Below are 6,306 nucleotides of genomic sequence, written 5' to 3'. Positions count from 1 at the left end.
CCAACAGTCTTGAGAACTGGAACTAAATCATACATCTGCAGGACCTTTAAGCAGAGCATGTAATTCCCCGTACTGAATTCTGTTAATTTTATCTGCCTGATTACATGTAAAGGAAAAAAAGACCTTTTTTTTTTTTTCCTCCCAGGACTGAAAAGGTAATTTGTATACTGGGAGATTCACGATATATATATTTTTAATAATACTTATGGTGGTGGATGTCTGGTACTGTAGAACACCGGAGTAGATTGATTTTTAATAACTACTGATTACCTCCCATGCCTTACATATCTGTGTGATAGGAGCATTAAAACAGTAATATCCTGTTACATTTCGACCTTACACTCTTCTGAAGAACAGTTTGCAGTCATAGCTTTTCCAAAGTGCTGCACAAAATTAAGCCTCTGGGCTATGTGTTGTACACAAACCCCCAAAGTAGCTGATATAATTGTTCCTCGTCAGCTTGAGAGAGGGAGCCAAGAGAGAAATGCTCTATCTTAATAAATATTTCAATGCATGCTTTAATTAGTACACAACTTTGCAAATAGCACATGAAATATTTTTGAATATCTTTGAAGTAGAAACCTTGAAGTAGTAAGCACCGCTGTTTCTTCATCTCAGCCTCTCCTTCTCTCCTTTGCTAAGATCATAGATACTAAATACAAGCTCTTAACACAATATTTACATTCCTATTCTTAAACATAGAAATGCAGACTTTTCCAGAAACTGAGCTTCATGCTTTCCTGAGTCTCAGACAAGGATCCTGCTCATGCACCTCACTTAGTGAGTCCATCCTTATGAGAGCACAGCAGCACTTCCCCCAGAGAAGTGTTGTCTGAGACTCAAAAGGGTTAAATGCATTGCAGAATACAGGTGCCTGTATTAGGATTTTTTAGGAGAAGATAACTTGTTGGAGTCTTTCCGAATTCTTGAAAAGAGTAAATAAAGTGGGGAGCCTTCCCTGTGAAAAACTCCATTTGCGTTTTTGTGTTCTACAAGACGTGATGCATGTCTGTGCATAGAAGCATGAGGTAGACACAGAAAAGAAATTTGGTTCTCCTTCTCAGGAGAATCACTAAATACCACAAAATCCCTTTTGTAAGTAAGGAGGGGAGCAGCAAATAGAGCTAGGGGAACTTTCAACCCTTTTGCTGCTCATGAATCAGAAATTTGAAACAGAGCAATGCAGAAGTGCTAAGACCCAAATTGCATGTATTTTTACAGATTCTTTTTTGATGGGCTGAAGCTATTAACTGAAAGAGCAGAAGATATTCATGTTAACAGGATGTTAGGAAGGCTCTGCTTTATTTGAGTCTAGGCCAATAACAGTGATGGTGAATAAGCTGTGTGCTCCAGGAAAGCTACAGAGCATCTTCAATTCCTTTTTGTTCTCTTTAGAGCATGTCTTACATTTGACTGTATTTATAAATCTCTGCTTTAAAAATAGCTGGTTTCCTTCCTGACTGGGACATATTAGCCACATATATTGGCTATCCTACATGTTCCACATTTTTCTCCAGTCACGTTCACAGCATGTAAACGTGTACATATAAGGTGGCAGGGTGATCACTTCCAGAGAGAACATGCGTGTGTGTCTGGGAATACATTTATTCATATGTCAATGCACTCACTTGTGTGTGAATACATTTTTATATAAATAAAAAGCTCCTCTCAAATATGTGTACACAGAAATATTTTCATGAAAGCAAGTGAAAAGGAAGGAAGCAAGGCATATTGAATCATGAATCCTTGGATAATGAGTTTTCCATCAACCACCTAATACAATCTATTAAATTCTTTGAGAAGTTTGTCTCAATGCACTGGGTACCGCTACACAACATGTCCACCTATCACGCAGTCACACATCACCACCCTCTAACTACCATTCTTTGGCACCACTTCAGCGGTATTCCTGCACCACACAAAGAGCAGGGAGACCAACAGTAGGTGGCAGCTTCAACTGACTTCTCTGCAGAACAGATCTTCATTATTTCCTGCTCACAGAGATGCAATCAGTGTAAACCTCTATCAAGCTGCTTAGAATCACCAAAGCATTCTAATACCTCTGTGGAAAGAGGGGTACGTATGGTACCACCATCACCTGCAGTAGACTCTATGGGAGCTCCTGACTGTCTCCAGTGGGAACAGCTCTGTGGCTAATCATAACTGGGAGAGTTGCTCAGCTCAAGAATGTACAAAAACATTATTTTAATTTCCCTTACACCGATCTCAGTCAGAAACAAATCTTACAATTACTGATCTTGATTCTTCAATGTTGTGGATACTGTACACTCTTTTACTCCCCAAGCAAAATGTGCATAGCATGCTCCTAATCTTACCCAATTGTTCACTGTTTTATTACTTCTAGGAGAGAAAGACAGTTAAGGAGGATGAGTAGAATGACAGCATATAAGTTTGCAGAGAAATGTCACTTCAGTTTTCATTAACTAAAATTTGAAAGGAGTGCAAATAGACTTATAATAGTTCCTTATCATTGCAGAAGAAAGCATTCCACTAACTCAAGATCAGGGAACAGGTTTGGCTATGCCCTTGATAGAGTGGTACTGATATCTACTATCCCAATCTCAGATTTCTCATTAGAAAATCTGACACATATCAGGAAACATAAGCATCTGCAATGAATAGAGTTTCATTGTCTGTGGCATTATAGGAGCAAAAGAGAATTGCTATAGATTCAGTACAATTTGAATTAAAAAGCAAGATGAAGCCTCACAGGCTTTTCAAACTGATAGCTAATCTCTGCGAAAAAGGGCTATGAAATTAAATGATAGTTTCAGGGCTAGTTCTGTTTGCTTACTTAACCCAAATGCCTTGTTAATGCCTATTAAAAAGAAATCCAGGGAACAACAGGCTCTCATGTATGGGCTGTCAAATTCATTTCCATATAGCTGTGCTGTCTTCCTTCTTGTTGTTGGCCAAGGGTTAATTCACTGCAGGAAAAAGTGCAACAAAATACATCACTTTAATCCCTTTCTTCTGTGAAGATGAAGCAATAGAAAAGGAAAAGTAACAACTGGGAAAATGTAAGATCCGGAATTTTTTATATAAACTCATCAGCCATTCTTGACGTCTGCAGAAATAAACACTCTGCAATAAACAGTGAGGGCTTTTCTTAAACCTTTCATACGTAACAACTTTGAGAGAGGAAAAAAAAAATGTTCAAAGACTTTTTCTGAGTGTATTTGCATTTCCAGGCTTTGTTAGGTTATCTACCTAAAATGAAGCAGTTGCTCTTTTGCTGCTTAACCCTTTGCAGCACACTCTCTAGCACTGAAACCAACTTCCATAGCTGAGCTTGTCAGAAGCTGTCAGAAATTAAAATAATCTGGCTGCTAAAATCTTGACCTTTTTTTTGTCCCCAAACCTTTTCAGACTCCTCGAGCCTGTGTTTCATCTTCCATTTATTTCCTCAACCCCTGCAGCCTTTTTCTCCTGAACTCTTGTGCTCTGTGCTGAACTCAGTAAGCCAGTATTTCCAAGACTCACCATTACTTATACCTTCAATAATCACAGCACTGAGCATCCTATGGTCCTCTCTTTAGTGAATCTGTTGGTCTCCATACGTTTTCAGACCCTGTGTGGTTCTTGTTTTCTGAGAGCACATCCTACTGAGTGAAAGGCAAAAGACCTCTACACCAACATTTGCTTTATTTATTACTGAGAAAGGCTGCTAATGCTTGGGCAGGTTTTTCACCAAATAAACCAAAAGAATGAATGAAATGTTCAGAGGCCAGATGTTTTCAGAATAAGATGGGGGTGTTCAGTTCACACAATTGTTCTGCTTTTTTTGTTTTCCTGAGCAGTTCTTTCCTGTGGAGTGTAGGATATATTAACTTGCAGCCACAGAGCACTTGAAACGCATCTACTGGCTCAGCCCAGCACATCAGTGAGAGATGGCTAACAGTCTTCCTTTTCCTGTGCAGCTGTTGTTTGCAGAAAGGGATAATTTTTAAGTTGATTTATTTACCTTGGGCACTTTTTTTTTTCTCTTAATCAGCGAACATCAGCATGCTAATTGTTATAGTGGCTTTAAAACAATGAATAAGACTCATTGATACAATTATGACTGTAATAGAAAAACATCCTTGACTTGCAGGTGGAAAGCTAACAACTTTTGTCTTCAGGAATGTTGATATCATAGAGTTCCCAGGTAAAAAATAAATAAATAAATAAAAATAATTAAAAAGAGCAAAAGCCCATATATTCAGCTGAAACAAGTCAGTAAGTCTTCAACTTGGTCTCTTAACGTAAGGTACAAAATTCATATATGGTTATTGTGTTTTTAGTAAACCCCTACCTGCTGTATCACTCGGTGATAAAATAGAACGTTCTCCACTGGGATGATCCTTTAATTGCAGCAAGTGTGCTCAGGAATCCCCTGAGCCATTCAGTGAGGGCACAGCAACCCACTTCTCTCCCTATCCTGAGAACCAGCTGCCTCAGACACACCATCATTTCACACCTGTCTTCCCAGATTTGAGAAAGTGCACCTTGTTACTGCATGTGTAACACCTGGATGAAATGCTAGCTCCATCCACAGCAGAAAGCACAGGTGGAGAGGTGCTTTGGGAACAGATTAGGCAAAGACTCACAGCCCAACCATATTCACCCTACTCTCCCATTTACTGGTGCTCCAGTTCCTTTTTCACATTCACTGCATCTTTTTTCTGTCTTACTGGCAGAGGCTGCCTCTCTGTGGCAAGAGCTTGTATGCAAGGAGGTTTTGAAATCCTCCTGCCCAGAGCTTGAGATGCATGAGGGAATTAGCGCGCTCTGGGGACATTTTTCATGAACTCGCAACTGAACCTTGGAAACCACCTTAGAAATTCCCCTCCCAGATTCTGTGCTTTGAGGAACTGAGAGGGCTTGCACATCACACACTCATTGACCATGCAGAACCACTCTGCATTGTGATTGCCACAAAGATACAGAGAAATACACGTGGATTTTATCATTATAAGAGGAATCAAGACACAAGTGGCATTGAAAGCAAACAGAACAGGGGAAACAGCGTGTCTGAGTTTAGTCTCTCCAGCAACTTTGGGAAAATGTTTTGGGTGAAAGCAGGAGAATGGCTTTGGTCTGTTTGCAGACTGAGGAGAAATGCAGGAATGCTGCATAGCCATGGTGAATCCACCCCAGGAATGGAGCCTTGGTGAAGGCAAACATCGCTCTGATCCATAGCCTGCTAACGCATAGGATTGATATAGATTATCTTAGCAATATTAGCTTGAGAGCCAATGTATTAGTTTAGCAAAGGGAATCAATATGCGCTAGTTTTAAAGCTTTTCAGTTTAGCTTTGCCTGGTATGTGAACAGACTTGTTTTTCTCAGTGATCTCATAACAGGATGGAAATGCAAGGAGCAGATGCAGACACCCATGCAGTTTTTTGTGAATAGGCAGAGTGAGGTGCAAACCCAGAACAACCATACACAGGCTGGGGATCAAAATTTCTATAACAAGCTTCCTCCCCAGTGATTAAAGTCCCTCCAAACTTTGCTTTGAGCATTTCAATCTTCCTTTCATTGTAGCCTCAGTCCTCTCTGGGATTATAAAACTGATAATTTTTTTTTGGCTGCAATGGAATACTGAACACACTGATGCTATGGGGAAGGATAGGGGCCTCCTATCTACATCCATTGAAGTGTATTTTACCAGCTGAAGAGTTCAGAGCAGCCAAATCATCAAAGGGTTTTGCCCTTGCAATAAAAACTATCTCTGCCAAATGAAGCTTTTTGGTGTTTAACCTTCATCTGCCTTATAGATATGAATATGGCTGTACAAAAAATTTATCAAATTTCCACTGAAGTGTCTTGTGTGGGAAAGTGCCAGAATATCAAGATGGAAGACCTTCTCAGGAAACGTGTCCATTCTGCCATCTCACTTTGTCAGAGCTGTACCACATCTTGCTGCTGGCCTCACAGCAGCAGGACAGACAGGCCCTCTCTATCTTTAGTTTCAAATATCTTTAATTATCGATTACAGTGGCTAGCTATCAGGGTACTATCAGGGGATGGGAAAGAAGGCCAAGTCAAACAAATATATTATTGGTCTGCTTTTCAATGCTCTTCATTGATTGTAATTGACATGACACGGCCAATGTAACCGTTACGTTCTCCCACAAGGCTGCTTTTATAATTTCAGAAGGAAAAGTGGGAAGAGCAATTGTTAATTCTTGTCTGATCATGAATGGAGGCTGTGAAAGGCAGGACTGTCTGCAGCACACTGGGATGAGGACTTGGCAGGAGTCACCGGTGCTCTTTATCTGTTTTCCCCACTCGGAAGAA

This window comes from Meleagris gallopavo, chromosome 4, assembly GCF_000146605.3.
Source record: "Meleagris gallopavo isolate NT-WF06-2002-E0010 breed Aviagen turkey brand Nicholas breeding stock chromosome 4, Turkey_5.1, whole genome shotgun sequence".
Classification (NCBI taxonomy): domain Eukaryota; kingdom Metazoa; phylum Chordata; class Aves; order Galliformes; family Phasianidae; genus Meleagris; species Meleagris gallopavo.
Note: the sequence above shows the minus strand (reverse complement) of the source record.